The sequence below is a fragment of the Dreissena polymorpha genome, chromosome 3 (assembly GCF_020536995.1).
Source record: "Dreissena polymorpha isolate Duluth1 chromosome 3, UMN_Dpol_1.0, whole genome shotgun sequence".
In the NCBI taxonomy this organism is placed as follows: domain Eukaryota; kingdom Metazoa; phylum Mollusca; class Bivalvia; order Myida; family Dreissenidae; genus Dreissena; species Dreissena polymorpha.
In genome coordinates, this window is record NC_068357.1 from 21,515,090 (window position 1) to 21,536,083 (window position 20,994).

General features: G+C 35.7%; 1 long non-coding RNA gene across 1 annotated transcript; it reads right to left on the bottom strand.

The window, feature by feature from the left end:
- Window positions 1–949: 949 nt before the first annotated feature.
- On the bottom strand, window positions 950–7,193 carry LOC127873256 (uncharacterized). Its single transcript, XR_008046076.1, has 4 exons — window positions 6,577–7,193; window positions 5,892–6,003; window positions 3,145–3,225; window positions 950–1,600 (listed from the first exon to the last, which is right to left on the bottom strand). It is a non-coding gene; the product is annotated as an uncharacterized LOC127873256 (long non-coding RNA).
- Between the last annotated feature and the right edge of the window lie 13,801 nt (window positions 7,194–20,994).

The window sequence follows — 20,994 nt, forward strand, 5'->3', positions numbered from 1 at the left end:
AACCTTTTCCTGCTCTGAGGAAATTTTAAATTTTCTACATGCAAACATCATAAAACCAGAACAGCCTGCAAGTAACTCACAATCTGTTCAGGTTTTATGCTGTTTGCTGCTCATCAGTATCCATGGGTTGGAAACAAAGCCTTTAAAACTTTAATATAGTAAGAAAGGTCTTAAATTAAATTTATTCTCGAATGTGTCTTAGTGCGTTTTTGAGTGGTACAGGGTTAAATGTCTCATTTTGTTTTTGATTATCTTTGGTTTATTGAACATATATGAGCCTTGCTCTGTGAAATAGGGGTTTTATGCATGTGCGTTTAGTATCCTCCCTGATTAGCCTGTGCGGTCTGCCCAGGCTAATCTGGAGTGCACATGCATTAAACCCCTTTTTCACAGAGCGAGGCTCATATGTATTAGACAGTGCATTCAAATAATACAATTTAAATCTGAATATTTTATTTAGTTGCAATACTCAAAGACCTATCAATATTGATAGGTCTTTGCAATACTTTAAAGCTTACTATGTTTGCAGTTTTAGTGAAAACACAAACTTTTAATCAAAGAAGCATATAATGTGTATTACTCATTTAATCAACTTCCACTTTATTCCATACACGTGTTCGACTCTGTGACATTATGTTCTGTCAAAGCTTTTTATTGCAAATTTATTAAACATAAATTGGTAACCTTGGGTATCCAAAAGGAATCCAAATTTTACTAGCCATAGACTTTCCAAAATGCAATTGTTTCTGAGAAGTATTTTTCTCTAGAAGGTGGCAAAACTCCTAAGCAATTCCTTTTTGGGCTAATGGTAGGGCTTATGCGTGTAACACCCATTGACAAATTATTAAATATACATTGAAAGGTCATTGTTCACAAAACAGATCATGATATAACATGATGCAGCATTTTGTACTATATCAAATTAAATGTTGCTGAAAACAGTAGAATATTCAAATTATGGACATTTTATTCTGTTAATAATGCTATCTTTCTAACATTACAAATCAATAAAGCATGCTTAACAATAGCAGAACTCTTTTGACTTTTAATTATCTTTTCCAGTCTTTAAATCTTTACAAAATTCATTGTCCCACTAACACCATCTTAAAAACAGGTTATGGCTTCCAATTGTTAATCAACTATAAAGCATGAACAAAGGCACAAATATCGCAGTATCTTTTGCAAATGATACAAATGTCCATGGCCTCGATACTGAACAAAAAGCAAGATTTCTTGTCAGGCGGTAAGCTGAATCCTTGAGAACATTCGAAAAATGTCCATTTAATGCGCCACTGGGCCGTTCCTATTTAAATGGGCATCATGCACAGAACTTGGCCATCCAGGTCATATGTCCAAACATTTCAAGTAACTGTCACAGACTGCTTGAAGAACTAAACTGCTGATAAACAAGGACCTATGCTCAGATGTTGAAGCAGGACATGCACTGTGGGTTCCATCAACAGTCCAATCATTCTACATCATTCAGGAAATTCATAGGCAATGATCTTCAGCTCATGACGAGATTCTGGAAATCTGAAGTACTGCTCCATCATTGCTGACAAGACTCTACATGTTGAAATGACTGTGTAATGTTGAGTCCCTGAAATACAAAAGTAAAATTCATGCTAGAGTTTAGCCATATTAATTATGCTTGATTGCATTGAAAGCTTTATGCTTATTAAGACATTCTAGAGTCCGTTTTCTGGGAGTAATCAGTACTTTGTATATATGAAGATAAAGAGACCGCTAATAAACAGGGTTGAACCCAAAATGTTCCCATCACTAGGTGAACACCATATCCACTACGCCAGCCTGACAAAGTAAATGAAGTGAAGCTTCTAAGTTATGTCTCATTTGATTGTTAACAAGAGCACGCCCTGCAGGTTCAGACCTCTCATCTATTTTTTTTAAAGTTGAAGGGACCTATCTCAATACTTCAATCACAAAGGAGGGAGAGGTGGGGTGGAGAAGGGTGTATAGTGTGGTGGTGTGGTCATTTATTACACTATCTTCCAAAAATGAAAAAATGATAAAAATAAATATTTGTGTTTTTTAGCCATGTTTAAAAAAAATGGGCAGGGGGTATAGTGTGAGGGTGTGGTCATTTATTAGATGATCTTTCAAAATGAAAAAAAAGTACTTTTTTCTTTTTTTTGGGGGGGGCGTGGGGGATGGTTTGGGTGGAGTCTATTGTGGTATGTCAGATAAGAGTTGCTTTGTAACGCTTGTAAAGAAGTTATGGAAATTTTAGCAAAATTTAATAATTTCACCTTGAGAGTCATGGTCATTCAAAGGTCAAGGTAAAATTCAACTTGCCAGCTACAGTAACTTATGATAGCATGACAGTATTTGAAGTTTGAAAGCAATAGCCTTGATACTTGAGAAGTAAAGTAGATCAAAACACAAAATTTAACCATATATTCAAAGTTACTAAGTAAGAAAAGGACCATAATTCTGTCAAAATGACAACCAGAGTTATTCAACTTGTCCTGTACTGTCCCCTTATGATAATTTGCGAGTGTTCCCAGTATGAAAGCAATATCTATGATACTTTAGGAGTAAAGTGGACGAAAACACAAAACTTAACAAAATTTTCAATTTTCTAAGAATAAAAAGGGCACATAATACTTTCAAAATGCCAGTCAGAGTTACATAACTTTGTCTGCACAGTCCCTTTATGATAGTAAGTGTTGCAAGTATGAAAGCAATAGCTTTGATACTGTAGGAATAAAGTGGACCTAAACACAAAACTTAACCAAATTTTCAATTTTCTAAGTATAAGAAGGGCACATAATTCTGTCAAAATGCACGCCAGAGTTATCTAACTTTGCCTGCCCAGTCCCCTCATGGTAGTAAGTAAATAAGTTTTATACTTGATACTTTATGAGAAAAGTGGACCTAAACACAAAACTTAACCGGACGCCGACGCAGACGCCAAGATGATGACAATATCTCTTTTTTTTTCAAAAAAAAAAGATGAGCTTATAAATAAAATGTAACATATTGCAAACTTGATTACACGATTTTTCATAAATACTCTTTCAGCTTTTTATTTATATATGAAGGCTAGGGTCACTTTCTGCGAGCCTTACAAAAAAACTAACTATATTTGCAATTGTCAAGACTCCTTCACATACAATTTACCTTTGCTTATTCCAATATCCTTTTGCCAACCAACATTGTGCGGTCACGTACCATACATGGTTCCACAGTTGTACAGAATTCCTACAAAATAAATGAAGTATACATTTACAATTCAAATTTCTTTTCAAAGAATGTGTAGGTAACTAAATTCCCTATACATTACTTTAATGTCATAAAATAAATTTCAAACAAGGGCTGTTTGTAAAACATGCATGCCGCCCATATGGATTGTCAATTGCTGTGGCAGCCATTGTGTGAATACGTTTTTTGGCACTGTGACCTTGACCTTTGACCTAGTGACCTGAAAGTCAATAGGGGTCATCTGCGAGTCATTATCTATGTACCTATGAAGTTTCATGATCCTAGGCATAAGTTCTTGAGTTATCATCCGGAAACCATTTTACTATTTTGGGTCACCGTGACCTTGACCTTCGACTTAGTGACCTCAAAATCAATAGGGGTCATCTGCGAGTCATGATCAATGTACCTATGAAGTTTCATGATCCTAGGCATAAGCGTTCTTGAGTTATCATCGGGAAACCATTTTACTATTTAGGGTCACTGTGACCTTGACCTTGTGACCTGAAAATCAATAGGGGTCATCTTCGAGTCATGATCAATGTACCTATGAAGTTTCATGATCCTAGGCAAAATCGTTCTTGGGTTATCATCCGGAAACCATCTGGTGGACAGACATATGGACATTCGGACCGACATGTGCAAAACAATAATCCTGCTCTTCTTCGGAGGGGGGCATAAATATTTAACAGATGTATTTAACAAAAATTAACTTGATTCATCAAATTAATCAGTATCGAATAATAGACCAGTTTCACAATATGAACACCGATACTATTTATAGATATCAATCATATCACCTGACGCGTTGAATTGCAGAACAAGGCTGAACGTGGAACTGCATTTTCTTTTGCTATGCAAATTGCGTTGAATATCAAGATTATAATGCGCACTTGACACTGGTTACAATTAAGTCAAACATATGAATACAGACAACCATCACATGTCATGCTGTGTTAAGTAAAAAAATTGATAAGTAATTCAAATATAAAAATTATAACACCTAAATAATGATTCAAGGACATAAGTTATGTACTATTAGTGTATATTAATGAATTATATTTAATCTTTATATATAACAATAGATGTGTTCATCAGAAACACAATGCCCACTACTGCGCCGCTTTTAATTCTACATATATTTTTTTAACCTTTGACCTTGAAGGACGACCTTGACCTTGAACTTCCACCACTCAAAATGTGCAGCTTCATGAGATACACATGCATGCCAAATATCAAGTTGCTATCTTCAATGTTGCAAAAGTAATGGCCAACGTTAATTTTTTTTCGGACAGACGGACAGACTGACATCCTGACTGACTGACGGACAGTTCAACTGCTATATGCCACCCTTCCAGGGGCATACAATTTCCAGTTACCCATAAGCATCAGAGTAAATGTGGTCTGAAGACTAAACATCGATTATTGCACAAATCGAAGTCATAAATTAGCAGTATACAATACTAAGTATTGTAAGACTACAATTTTCAAAGGTAGGATGTGTACAATTTCATGAATTATAGAACGTGTAAGAGTTGAATCAAGCATCAGACAAAGTCCTATCAAATAGAAGAAAATGACACAAATGTTTAGCATTAAATTTTTGAAATATTAAAAATATATAGGTATAAAGCACTTTATAATTATGATAAAACTGGCTAATATGTATACAGTATTTAGTTTCTGACAATCTTTTTGGACAGATGACTTTCAATGTTGACAATATCTTTTATGTTCAGTAAAAGCAACAATTGAGTATTTGGCGTTAAATTATTCCAAGAAACAGCTACGCAATGCTACAACCATGAGACGCCATGGTCACATGGAGGTGTCATTAATTGTGTTAAATGACCAGATGACCAGATATCTACAAAATGTGGTTTATGACATCACGTTGTTATTTAGTATTTGTCTGCACAGTATCTGATCATAAAGAGGTTATGGGTTTGTGCTGAATACAGGGGAATTTAAACGCAAGATCTATCAATAAATAAAATAATTGATTAATCGCCCAAATAATGGGAAAACAAAGAGTGTCAGATAATCCAATAAGTTTAAGACTGTCAATTTACACACACTAAGAATTGAAAGCCATACTTGGAGTGTCAGAGTTTGTGCAAAAAAAAAGAATACAAACAAGAATACAAACAAGTACTTTAATCAAGAAAATGTATTTCATATATTGGCACTTAAAATGGAAAGTATATATTAAGTAATTAATGGCTATATCTGATGAAGTCAACTTGTGTTGGCAATATCATTAAGTAGATCTAGCTGAATGATCGAAAGCAGAGCGATATTGCGATGCACTATTAGAAATCTCTAAACGTTCAGCCTCATTCTGGAATTCTGCAATCATTTGACTACCTGCTATATTGGCTTATTGTGAAAAGGGTCTATTCACTTATAAATACTTTAAAGAAGTAGATTTTCCATCACTCTACAGCTGTTGGGCTTTCTTAAAGGTATTTGGGAGTAAAATAAATCTACTCCAAGTTTTTATCACAAAAAACTTCCAACAAGTGGAGAATTAGCCGCATTTAGTGGATGATTTAGAAACATGATTAATTTAAATTAGATCTACATGTAATAGCTATTGAAAAGTTAAGTTATCCAGTTATTCTTGCTGCAATGTGGATAAGAATAATACAAACCAATAGCTGACAAACCTGATATCAGTGATATGTTGACCTTTGAAGTCGAAATTGAGACCTGAAATCTGTCTGTATAGAGAGGCACAATTTGTTTGGCATATCTTCAACCATTACTGGCAACACACACCTACAAAATTTATATATAAATTATATTAAAACATAAATTTATTAATAATTTTATTTATTAATTTATGACGAAATGTTTAAATCTAGGTCAGCTATAACGAAACTAAAAACGGATTAAAAACAATACCTTATTTTAATTAATAGGTTGAAAACAAAAATAAATGTATTAATATATTGACGTTCAACTGAATACAAGACACAAGTACATTACATTACAATAAGTTATTATTTCAGTCGCATTCGGAGAAAACTGGGCTTAGTGCATGTGCGTAAAGTGTCATCCCAGATTAGCGTAAGCCTGTGCAGTCCGCACAGGCTAATCAGGGACGACACTTTCCGCATAAACTTCATTTTCGGTAAGGAGGGACTTCCTTGAAATTAAAAATACCATAAAAGCGGAAAGTATAATCCCTGATTAGCATGTGCGGACTGCACAGGCTAATCTGCGATGACACTTTACGCACATGCATTAAGCCCAGTTTTCTCAGAACGCGGCTCATTTAATTAACAATTGTCAACATTAAGCATATTATCGGATAGTTGTACACAATATTAAAAAAGTACAAATACAAACCTGGTAATACATGTAAATGATCGTATGCAATACAGTTATTGATCCCAATCTGATCTATTTCCGAATTATCTGCGAATCCATCGAGTAGAAACAATAACCATGCAATTCGCTCCGCCATCTTGAAACGTTATACTTACTGAACGCACTGATTGTGTTGCATTTGTTACAAAGTATCTGATTGGTTATTTCTAAGTATCGGATCCAATCAAATTTTTCGGGTAACTAGGGATTCTAACACCTAACAACCCGAGATTTGTACAGTAATTCAATGCTTAATTTTCGCGGACGATATTTGTGTTCCGCGCTTTTTGGATCTGGTATTTACTGGATTTTCTCTCTTTAATAGACTTCTTAAAATAGCATTCTACAATCTCCGCGCGATTTTAAACACTACTATTTGTACAGAGTAGATAAATAACGTTCCGCGCGATTAATTGAGCCCGCTTTTTCTACAGGGTTGAAAAATAATTGCTCCGACGGAAAATATATGAAAGTTCCGCGCTTTTTAGATTTCGATTTGTATGTAGTGTTTTATGGCCATGCTGGCATTGGTTTTTCGCGGAAAGTGAAAGTTCCGCGAAAAATGACAATCCCGATATTTGCTATATAAGTTTATGTTTTTTAGCGGGGGTCCCCTTTGGCTTTCCATAGTTAACATATTTTTACGTTTAAAGTTTATATTATGGACAGTTTCAAGGATTAAAGATGTTATGAAACATCAGTATATTAAAGTTAATTATGATAGTTTACAGTTTTATTGAATCAGTACAAGTGTGCAGCTTCAACAGAAGTAAAGCAGCAATGGTTTTAAGGTGTGCATTTTTATAACTCATTTCACCCTATTTCAAGAATGAAATCACCCTTTTTTCAAAATCAATGGGTGAAAACTCTATTTACCAAATAATTATCTGGGGCAAAGAATAATCTTTTCTTTTTACCCTGGATGCGTCTGCAGTTTCACGCCGGGTATGCGAATACTTCGTTGACGGATGGCACTTCACTAACAGAGAACAACAAACGCCACGCGCGAGAGGTAAGTTCCTCTGTTTTATTTAAAGTTATATCCTAAAGATTAGTTTTTAAGACAAGACACATGGTCGAGTTGATAAATGGTGTATCCTTTTGTATTGGGAATACACAATTTCACGGAAGAATGGTACAGTTTTGCCCCAAAAATAGAAAATTCGATCGGAAAACAGCATAAACTGGATGAACAGTAAACATTTTAACAAAATAAAACTACTTAGAATTATTGCAAGAAATTGTTTGCTATTCCAGCATGTAGAGTAATCACTGTGCTGCAAATATGGAAATTTTGATAGTATTCAATGAAATATAAACTAAGATAGTGCATGTTGTAATAGGTGGCATACATAAAGTTGCAGGCACTTTGTTTACCGATAAAGGGCACTTCAGATTACGGAGACTTTCAACAAAGCGGGCACTCTAATAACTGAGTTTTATCTTCTACCTTAAATGCATTTATTTATATTATGGCTATTCATACGAAACATTTTGAAAATATATTTTTCAAAAATCACATTACTATTAATTTATACTATGTTTATTATAATTGCAATTTTCAAATAAGATAATATTTATTATTAAATAAATGTGTACATAATGAACTTGTTTTTTATTGGTAACTTGAGATTCAGCGAAATGAAAATACAACGGATTATGCGGATCAACACAATCCAATCGTGTTTAATTTTACTTATTGCAGGGCTCTAGATAACGGTAGTGAAGGGGTCTTTATGAGGCAAATACACATTTGTTCTTCATAAAATCCTATGTCGGTTGTGCTTATTTGAATCGCATCATCAAGACGATACTTATGCGTAGCAACAAAATTAAAAAGAGAATGGTAAAACTGCCTTAATTTTGAGCCCTGCTTATAGGGAGCACTTCCCTTAACGCAACGCTAACGTTTGCTCGAAGTGCGATTCACCTGACCCTAAATCACTGTATTGGTTGAGATTAAAGAAACACGGGTACACTTAAATCGTAAAAACAACTGATTCTGGAAAAAAGGAATGCGTACATAAAATGTTTAAATGTCATATTATGGAGTCAGTATTTAGTATACCCCCACAAACGAAGTTTAGGGTGCTATATAGGATAGAACTTGTCTGTCTGTCGGTCTGTCGGTCGGTCCGTATTAAGAGTCCGCTCTCTCGGTTTTCATCCGATCTTCACCTAACTTGGTCAGAAGTGGTATCTAGATGGAATTCCATGTAGTTACGAGTGGAAAAAACCTTTCCACAACTTTCGCACATGATTGGCCTATGTTTGTCCTCGATGTGTTTCCTTTTATCTTCCTCAGTCTTAAAGAACTGAGTGCACACTGAGCACTTTATGCATCCATCCTCATGTGTCTTCAAATGACGCTTCAAGTAGGCTTTCCTAGCATAACTGGCCTCACAAATTCCACACGAGAGCCGTTCGCTTGTACACAATTCTTCTTCTAAACTAATGTCCAACAACGAACCGTCGGCGGCATTCATAAGCTCCGACTCACTCATCCTGTAATAAATAATTGTGTCACTTATATGCAACTTCATATGCAGCATGTGTTGTGTTTATATTAAAAACAAAGACGGATATGCATAACTTTTTACACCACTGTCGTGTGAATAAATCGACCCCGCCCGTTCTTTTATTGCTATTTTCGTTTACTGGCATTGAGCCAAAAAGTTCCAATAGAATTTCGGACCTGCATCGCTGCTGATATTAATCTCTGAGAGGCAGTCACCTGTATTTGCCAAGTGCATCAATAATAAAAACAATCTCAAAAGTTTGTCAATCTTAATGACCTTAACATAAAGAAAAGTAGCAAAAAAAACGTGTTTATTGTCATTTATTTTTATTAAAACCTCTAGTATTAGGTAAATTTAACACTGCAAATAGGTTCTGTTGTTGTTGCTCCCCTTTGAAGAAGTCAGTTGCTCCCCTTTGACCGTAGAAAACAATCGTCTGGACCAAGAAATCCTGTGTTAATTTACAAGCTGTACTCGGATATGCGTCCATCTGATTTTTCTTCAAAGCATCTTTTCAACCTGGCAATACGCACAAATGACACTGCATCCCAGTGGTTCTTGCGTCAACAATCGGGTGTCAACAAGCTAGGTCAGATGCTGAAGGCCATGGCAAAAGACGCCGGCTTTCTCAAGCACAAGAGAATAACGAACCACTCAGTTCGCAAATTCCTGGTCCAAAAACTTCGAAATGCAAACATTCCACCCACTGAAACCATGGCCATAACAGGGCACAAAAATGTCCAGTCCATAACCAATTATTCCAACATATCTGTTGAACAGCAGCAAAAGTGTTCATTCTTGCTCAGTCCAGTAAATGTAACAATCCAACAGATTCCTCTTGTTCACCTTCATGCACCGAAACTATGGCCGAAATGCAGCCTAGACAACCACTGTCTACCGTCGAACAAGTTGATCTTGATGTTCGCCCCACCCAGTCACTTCACCAGCAAATGTCTTTCTCTAGTTCGAACAACTTTGCCTCACAATTCTTTGGTGCCACTTTCAACATTCAAAATGTATATAATTAGCTTAAATCCAAGTAATCTTTGTTATTTCGTGACGAAATAACCACATATTATAACAAAGTAGCAAATATTGTGCACCTCGTGATCGACTTCATAGTTTGATATCGAAAGTGAATTGTGTGTGGGTTAGGCTACGTTGTAAACAAATGTAGTTCCTTGTATATAACAACTTAATGTCATATTGATATCATAAAACTTTAAGATTTGCAATTCAATATGATTAAAATTGTAATTAATAACGCTCGACACTTTGTTACAGAACGATATTCTGATTTAAAAAAAAGATTATTTGATCAGCGGTTATTTTTGGAACGCGGAGTAATACACTGACCTTGGTTACACTACAGTCATTATCAAAGTACGACAAACACTCATGACAACTTATTTTGTTTAAATAAAAAAAGTTTACTGAATAAAAAGTGGGATAAATAGAATAATAGGTCAGTGTTGATTATAGATCAGGTTTATCATGCTCGGCACGAAAACGAAAAAGCACTCGCCAAGGCTCGTGCTTTTTGTTTTCTAAGCCTCGCATGATAAACCTGATCTATAATCAACACTAACCTATTATTCTCTATATCTTTCACATTTATACCAAATCATAATCATATTTCAAAGGGATAAGAACATGCTCCGGTAATTCGTTTTTTATTTGCGTACTAAATACATACATTTTTATTTATTGCCTGCTTACTTTAACAGTATTCCGCAGCGAATTCTGCATTTTTGATTCACAAAAAACGAGCGTGTTATATCTGGAAAAAAGTGTCTAGATGTCGGGACACGAAGTGCCATTGTTTTTTTAGGAGATCGGTAAACGAAGTGCAGATGAAAAATGTGCATGCGATTCTTAAAACATTTGAATTTTCTCAAATGCATTAGTAAACTAAAATGTAACATGTTGTAACATTACTGGATATATTGATCTTTTATTTCGAATAGTAAGCACGTTCTTGATTTATTTCCAAGTATGTTTATTTTGTTAAAATATGTACTGATCATTCAATTCATGCTGATTATCGATGGAATTTTATCTTTTTTTTTTTTTAAATAATTCACCGTTTTTCCTCGAATTTCTTTCTTCGCAATACGAAGTGCTATACCATTAATCACCCAAACAATGTTCTGTGTCTAGAAACCAAATAAACAGAACATACATACAAAAAAGCTGAAAAACTCACCTCTCGCGCGTGGCTTTTGTTGTTCTCTGTTAGTGAAGTGCCATCCGTCAACGAAGTATTCGCATACCCGGCGTGAGTTTAAAGATATATTATAAATATTTTAAGGGAACACATTTACAGTAAGAACGAAAAAATGGAATATAATAAATGTAAAAGCAAGTGCCTCTATACAAACACAATAAGCAATATCTACAAGTAGTGAACGGAAACAAAAACACACACACAATAAACAAAGAAAAAGATAAAAGTAAAAATGACAATATGTGTAACGGCAGCTTGGTTAAACATAACAAAGATAAACGAACATATGTAAATCAGTAACTAGTTAATTTCAGAATAATGTTTCGAAAAGTTATGTTAACATAAAGTATTTTTTGTAGTATTTTTAAGAGCAGAAATTAATCAATATAATGTAATAACTATTAAAGAGTTGATTTATTTTTTAAATAACTAAATGTATTAGATTTATGTTGTCTCATTCGACGCATTTTGAAATGCAGATATAAGACAATATAATGTTATTAAGTAATGATTAACTTTGTTTTATTTATATTTAAAAAAAAATGTTTTACTTTTAGAATTCTTATGGAAGATTATTGTTATTTTCATGCGATCATTAGTTCATAACAAAAAACTAAAAGTGACATAGACTATTTACAAATTTATAAATGTAATAGTAGCATTACTCAAAAATCGAAAACGCTGGTTATGCGACTGTTGGTTTAAGCTTTGCATAATGAAGTATGCAACAACAGATGTCAATCTGAGGCGGTAACAAATAGGATTATTTTTTCAAATATTTTCAGATTAACATGGAAAAAACACATGCGTTTCATACACATGGATCAAATACTTAACACATTAATGAAAACTTATATTTAGGATTAATATATATTTATAATTAAAGTACACATCCTTTAACAGGTGATTACTTAAACAGTTTTGCTTATGTTGCATAAACTTATAACATAAATATATCTAAGGTATTAGTTGGATATGCCAGTCACTATAGTAAACAGTATTATAAATAGTTTTATAAAATCAATAAATCTAATACAGAAGTGACAATTTCTATTTACTTGCATGTGCGCATGAACCTCATACTGGAAACAGTTTAACAAGGATCATTTAATGTAAATAATAATTTGTTTATCTAAATTTGCTTATGTTAACACATAAGTTAGTTTTTATTTGTAGAATAAATATAGTTATATACTCAATTATTCATACAAGTGAAAACTAAAGATTTACACACTGGGGGCTGACGAGGTATAAGCGTAGTCCGTTTCGCTACGAAGTCGGGTATATGTTTTACTACGAAAACATTGTGTACATACACATGACATCGAAGAACGGATTAGTGGAAATTTGTGTTTAAAACAGGTAAGATTATGCTTTTGCAATAACAAAACTCTGAATTTAAGCCATTGACATGTCATAGGTCTGTTACATCAAATTATGATTCAACATGTGTCTGGTTTATGCGTTAAACATTAAATAGACCGCTGATTTATCAAACCGAAGTCAAGTTTTATTTTACAAAAATGCAATTAAGGTTTACAACTATGTTTAATTGACACAATTTTACAATTTCCATATTGATGTATGTATCGTTAAGCCACTGGTGTGTTCAGAAATGTTTAGGGTGGCCCAGTTATCAGAAATAAAGGCTAAATAGTATGATTATGTATGATCATGTCTCTGACAGTATACGTATATGCCTCGCTACGACAACGCTTTAGCGTGTATGAGTTTCTCACAGAGGACGTATTGGTTATCTCTCAAAGGCGAAATAAAGAAAATGTTTTTTTCTAAAAACAGAGTCATGGAGTGGCTGAATGTTTCCTTTGAGGAAGAGATTGTAACAACGACACAACATGATCCAAAGCGCACAGTCGACATGGCAATGCACATTATTATGATATAATTAAATTCACGACAAGGCCAAAGGAAACGATCAAAATCGAAAATCCATATATAAGACGACACTTGAGAGTCGAGAACCTAATGTCGTCGGTCTCAATAAAAATTACGCATCTTCACCTTGTGACAATCCTTTATACGTTCTTTGGGATAGAGACCGACGATCCCTGGGGATATTTGTGATGCTTGAAACATCAGAGGAATTTAATTAAAAATATGAAGGCATATAAAACTAATAAAACAAAAGATTTGCACAGGTATGGTCCCTTGAAAATGACATTCTAATAGCCGCCATCTTGGTTTCCATGGAAACGACCAGGAATTGAACAGTCCACCCTGACTAAAATTAAACTTCAGTCATTCCCCTACACAATGAGACCAAGAAATGCTCTGGACCAAAAATTCACACAAATATCCCCAGGGACTAGACTAGATAGGTTTTTTAGCATACGGTATTCTTTATCAAATAACATTCGATGCTTGTTATGTTATCTCGAAACTCTGCTTATGTCAAAGTAAATCCCATGTCCCAACTTCGATCCTTCTTAATCTCATACGGATTTTGATTTTTAAATTTTATCTATCAAAGCGATTTTCTTGAAAATCGGTTATCGCCAACTAATGAATTTCATATTCGTATACATGATTTTACTTGTAAAATCAACACCTGTAACCGCCGTAAGGTGTGGAAAGTAGGACCCCAATGGCACAAATCCGCAATTTCCTAATCAATGTATTGTTGTTAAAGCGTGGCAGTGGGTTTCTGTCACAGGTTATTGTTTACTGCGTACATGACGGCCGGTAAATTTACCTCTTGTTACAATGCGGTAAAGGTCCGTTCTCACTATGATGCCGGCGGAGCCCCGGTGCGTGATCAGGCATCTACCGGGATGAACCGGGACCCTACCGGGATGAACCGGTGCTCCACCGGGATGAACCGTGGACAACCGGGGACAACCGGGGCTCCACCGGTAAAATATTTAAATGTTTAATACCTCCGGTATGAACCGGAAGTCACCGGCAATGACCTACAACGACCGGCGTGGCACTGTGAACAACCGGGACTGCACCGGGAACAACCGGGACGGCACCGTAGCTCCATCGGGGCCCAAACAACCACGGCAGAGCTACGGGATCCTGGTGAATGCCGACAGAGGCCCGGTATAGCTACGGTACATAATTAAACCGGCGCTCTGACGGTGCCATCCCGGTTGTTCCCTATGCAGTCCCGGCTGTTCCCAGTACCAAGCCGGTTCTTACCGGTGACTCCCCGTTCATCCCGGAGGTATTAAACATTTTAATACTTTCTGCACTGAAAAACTTTCTGTCAAAATATCATCAAAAACATCAGTTGATTGTGAAAATGTACACGCCGTCTCATCCGACTCTTCACTTTCAGAATCAGAGTACAGTATAGTTTCTTCAAGCTGCCCGGATATTGTGTCTACATTGTTCGAAGGTACCACTGGCTCGAGAAATATCTGACAATGGGCAGATTTTGTTGGTGTGTTAATTCGTGATATCTTTCGCACAGGACTTTCTGTCACTGTAGATTTTGTCGGAATTAACAATTTGCCAGAAACCGGATTGAATGTAATATTTTCAGCATACTTGTTAATGTCGCCACCCATAATATTGTACACCTGGTGCAGTGTCACAAGGCATCTCTCATCTAAAGGAAACGTTTTCGTGTGGATGCTCATGCGCACAATGAAGCACAGCATGTTTTGCACTGGAAAATGGCAGTCTGCAGTAACTGCAAACTGCATGTGATATGTCCTGAAAAGGATACTGAGACTTCGTAGGACAACCAATACATACTCTGTGCGAAACCTATACAAAAAGCGACTTGTAATTTCCTTCGAAACAAAGCATTTGAATAATTAAAATACATATTCGTAATCTTTTTTGTACTTTAAAATGTGTAATGTACAATGAATCAAAGTAACATGTAGTTTTATTCAATTTAATTTACCGTAATTGGCTATTTTAACATAATAACCACCTTATGCATTGCTTCAAATCAAAATATTTCGATTTTACCTCAAAATAAATGTAAAGGTTGAAACAACGCACATTTGTTATTAGTTTGTTATTGAAAATAAGTGCCTACCATTTCTGGACCCTCCGTTCTCTAATCCATAAACACCAGAAAAGATGAAACTCGCCTGATTAAGTAGTGTATGTACACAATGTTTTCGTAGTAAAACATATACCCGACTTCGTAGCGAAACGGACTACGCTTATACCTCGTTAGCCCCCAGTGTTACAAGCATGTTAATTTTGTAGCAAAAATACACATATATAATTACTTTAATTACTTTTTAATTTGTAGTACCAGTATGGTGTAATCAGCATGTAAGAGAGGTACATAATTTGACAAGCATGCTGCTTTTTCTAATAATTTTGTAACTGGTCTATATGAGAAAACATAATACTCTTGAAGACAGTTATATTTAATCAGACAGTGTCATTGTATTTTACATCCAAATTTCGCTCAACACTTAAACAACACCTCCTTTGCAAGCGAAAACGAAGTAAGATTTTGTAAATATATTTATGAAGAACTGCTAGTTAAAAAGTGTTTAATGAAAAAATAAAAAGATGATTTTAAGTCTGTCATGTATTATAATGTAAGGAACACAACTCGTATTGTCTTGTTAAAGCATGCAGTCATGAGTTATTTGAATTGAGGTTTATATCTGTGTGAATATATGAAAAAAGTCAGTTGTGAGTTACCCCCCAACGAGTTCAGAGTTATTATATGGTGTCAGAATGGTTGTGAATAAATAGCTGGAATAAAGAAAACAATAGATGCTAGACATTTATTGATGAAGTTTTAGACAACTGTGAACAGTATGGCTACAAAAGGAATTATAAATTTGCAGGAATTTAATTCAGCAGATACAGGAGCCGCAGAGTGCGAGATTTACAAACGTAATTTCCTAGTTCACCTGGACGCATTAGGTCTGCATGACAAACCAGGGCGTCAAAAAGTTGGAGTATTATTATCCAATATGGGTCGTGAATGTGTCAACATTTATGATTCGTTTATATGGATGCCAGAGGTATTTGCGGATGAAGACAATGGTATTGCACACAGACCCGTAGAAGATAGATATGATTTGGACACTGTGCTAACAAAATTTGATCATCATTTTGGTGTCCACAACTTCAGAAACATTAAGCGGCAGAAATTTCTGAACACCAAAAGAGGTCAATAATCTGTAATGGATTACATAGCAGAATTGCAACGAAAGGCTGAGTATTGCCAATATGGAGTGAAAAAGGATGGTTTCATATGTGACATGATTATTAATGGGATAAACGACAAAAAGTGTTCGGAACAGCTCATGGAAATTTTAGCAGACCAATTAACATTGGAAAGAGTTATTCAAACGTGTCGTCACATCGAACTCACAAACGCTCAAATTAAGACTTTGCAAGAACATCCAACAGTACACGTGGCGCGTCCGGATAAATATGGCAAACGTGGTGCGAAACAAAACAGTTCAAACAGTATCATGTCATTTGCCAAAAGTGTTGCAAAATGCATGCGATTAAACTTTGTCCAGCATTCTACAAAAGATGCGATGCATGTGGTAAAAAGGGACATTTTCAGGCGTCTAGCTATTGTAGAGGACGTGCAACAACTCAAGGTCGTTGGCAGCACCGTGGTGGCACAAGGCCAAGCCGTGGCTATGGTCGTGGTCGTGCTAACGTTCGTGTATTTCGCAGAAGAAGACGAATTTTATGATATGTTCGAACAAAATACATCCACACATGATGTTTACACAGTACAAAACAATGGCAATGAAACGAATAACAAAGAGTGGACAGTAAAGATGAAGGTCAACAACAAGCATTTGCGTTTGGAGATAGACAGTGGCGTACAATGCAACGTGCTCTCGTGACAAATCGCTGAAAAATTTTGTGCGGAATTCCCAATATTAAAGAGTGATGCCCGAATAAATGGTGTAAGCGGAACGCTGATCAAGGCATTGGGAAAAATAACTTTACCATGCGAATGCAAGAACGTGAAACACAATTAAACATTTTAAGTGATTGATGGACAAAGAAATTTAAATCTGTTGGGAAGAGATGATTCAGTTAAACTAGGCCTCATCATGAGAGTAAACAGTACCCAGATGGAAATAGAGCAACTGAAAAAAGAATTCAGTGATGTTTTAGGCGATCAAATTGGTTGTTTGCCAGGAGAGTATGACATCAAGATCAATGAGACAGTGACACCTGTGGTACATGCACCTCGTTCAGTTCCAGTAGCAATACGGGGTGAATTGAAAGACCAGTTAGACCATCTTGAGCGATGCCAAATAATAGCAAACAAACAGAGCCGACAGAATGGGTAAATAGCATGGTGTGTGTGAGAAAAAAGAATGGCAAAGTTCGAATATGTATTGATCCAACTGATCTGAACAAGGCGATCATGCGTGAACACTATCCGATGAACACAATTGATGAAGTTGCAACAAGATTGCATGGAAGCAAATATTGCACTAAATTGGATGCGAACATGGGTTATTTTCAGGTGAAATTGGCTGAGAAGAGCTCAACGCTCACAACATTTAACACACAATACGGTCGATACCGATACCGTAGAATGCCAAAGGGTGCACGATGTTCCAGAGAGAAATGGAGAAGCATATTGGAGCAATGGACGGTGCAGAGATCGTTGTTGACGATATTCTAGTCCATGGAAATACCATAGAGGAACATAATTTGAGGCTACGAGCTGTACTGAAAAAGCCAGGAACATTAATCTAAAACTCAACAAAGAAAAGTGTGTATTTGCACAGCCTGAAGTGAGTTACGTTGGTTTCAAACTGACAGGAGAGGGGCTGAAACCGACAGAGGAACGTATTGCGGCGATTGTAAAAATGAAAGAGCCCGAGAATCAGAGTGAATTGCTTTCGATACTAGGAATGCTTTATTATGTCGCTTAATTCATTCCTGGATTGAGTGAACTGAACGCTCCTTTACGAGACCTTAAAAATAAGGAAAATTGGAATTGGAGCTAGGGAAGCCTTCAAAAGGATAAAGGAGGCGCTGACCTCAACAGAAGTCTTACGTTACTTTGACGTATTAAAACCAGTTACGTTAACCGTAGACGCATCTATGAGAGGTTTAGGAGCTGCAATAATTCAAAGTAATGGGGTAGTAGCATATGCATCTCGTGCTCTGACATCAGCAGAACAGAAGTATGCTCAAATAGAAAAAGAAATGTTAGCGGTAGTATTTGGTTGTGAGCGATTTCACAAACTAATGTACGGGAATACAAGGATTACAGTGGAATCCGATCATACACCACTTGAAAGCATACTGAAGAAACCCATTTATACAGCACCATTACAAATACAAAGAATGATGCTGAAGTTACAGCCATATGAATTCAAGTTGATTCATAAGAAAGGGAAGGAAATGGGTCTTGCATATTGCCTGAGCAGAATGCCATTAACTGGAGAAGAGAAACAAACAATGGACGATGAGCTGATGGTACGCGTGGCAGAAACATTTGCTTGTACAAATCATGAACAGATAGCAAATGCAACTGCAGATGATGAACAGCTACAGATAGTAAAACAAATAATCATATCAGGATGGCCAGAAACGCGCAATGAATTGCAGGATGAAGCAAAACCATTTTGGGAATTTAGAGATGAATTGTCAGTGTACAATGGCGTTTTGTACAGAGGTCAGCGTGTCTGCATTCCAATGAGTCTCAGATCTGAAACAATGAGAGCTATACACAAGTCACATCTTGGAATGGTGAATTGCAAGCGAAGAGCCAAAGAGTTGGTATATTGGCTTGGTATGAATAAGCAAATAGAAGATGTAGTAAGCAAATGCAGTGTATGTTTGACATACAAAAACAAGCCAGCAAAAGAGCCTATGATTATGCAACCTGTACCAGAATTACCCTGGAGCAAAGTTGGCACAGACTTATTTGAAGTCAATGGTTTTCATTATTTGATCATGGTAGATTAATACTCAAACTTCATCGAAGTATCACCTTTGCAACACGATACAAGAACAAGTAAAATAGTGAAACAAATGAAAGCTAACATTTCAAGATATGGCATCATGGATACGCTTGTGAGCGACAATGGTCCTCAATTTTTAAGTCAAGAATTCAAACAATTTGTGGATTCGTACAACATTAAACATGTGACATCATCTCCACTATATCAGCAATCAAACGGTTTAGCTGAGCGAGCTGTTCAAACGGTGAAGAATCTCACAAAGAAATGCTTTGAGACAGGTGATGATATTTACTTGTGCTTGCTAGAATTGCGTAATACTCCTCGAGATGACGTAGTAGGTTCGCCGATGCAGTGGCTGGAGAGAATGGGTCGGAATGCAAGAACTCTCATACCGATATCGAAAGGACTGCGTCAACCCCAAGCTGACCAAACAGGAAAGATTGCTTCAAAATTGAATGCAAACAGAAATTCTGCTACGACAGACACACAAATGTAAAAGAAGACCTGAAGCCAAATGATGCAGTACGAATCAAAACACCAACAGGATGGATACCTGCAGATTATGTGCGGAAATCGCCATATCCTCGTTCGCACATCGTTAAGGCTGTTGAAAGTGGACGTGAGTATCGGCGTAACACGTCTATGCTCATGAAAACCAAAGAGTCCCCACATGTCATTGAAACACACGATGAAACAATACCAAAATTACCAATGGTTTCCAGAGATTTGCAACAGAACGGTAGAGAATTGTCAATAAGCAACAGAGATTTGGCAAGGAACGACAGGAAATTTCCAACAAACAATAGAGAGTTGCCAAGAGAGCAGCAACCGGTGCAACGTCATTCAGCACGGCAGCGAAACAACGCGACAGAACAAATCCGTACACGTTCAGGACGAGCAGTGAAAACACCAAGCTATCTCAAAGATTATGTGTGCTAAAGTTTGGTCATGGGCATAATAATCCCATTACATAATAACTGGTGTGAGGAAATAACAGAAAAAGTCCGTGTTGTATTATTATATAATATTACATTATATATTATATTTTATATTATTATATTATGTATTATTGTATTATTGTATTATTATCATTGTATTTGGCAATAGCATGTTATATCAAAGAAATTACTCGTTTTGATGTTGTTTGTACACATTTATTTTATCATATCAAAATCTTGGTTAATGTTTAAAGATTCAGTATTGTTTTTCTGCTAACAACAAAATGTTCATAAATTCTCTTCTCACAGAAATCCAATACTTCATTGTTTTTGGGTGTATCTACTTTCTAGCTTGTTTTCAATGTGATCATAGTCTGTTATCATTTCCCAGCTAAAACCCGAAAATTAGTGTGTCTGGCATTTGTCATAAAAATATTTTGTTCTTTACATAGCCTGAATCTGAGATAACAGGGACAATTTTGTGCACACTTAGTGTATTTTAGTGAATATTTTTGTCTTACATGTTGTTATATTGTTAATTTGATTTTATGAATTTCATTCCAATATTTCATTTAAAAGAAGTTCTTCATTAAGTGAAGTGAATTTTGTTCCTATGGAATGTTCTATTTTCAATAACAATTTAAACTCAGAGGTTTAAAAGATAAATTCTCAATATGTTTTAATTAAAAGAGTAGTTTATAATTTGTTACGACAGGTTATATTATTTTCTTTCTTTCGTATATCTATTCGCATATGTAACGATAGAGTAGTTGATGTATCATGTATTTATAATTAAAAAAAAGAAGTCA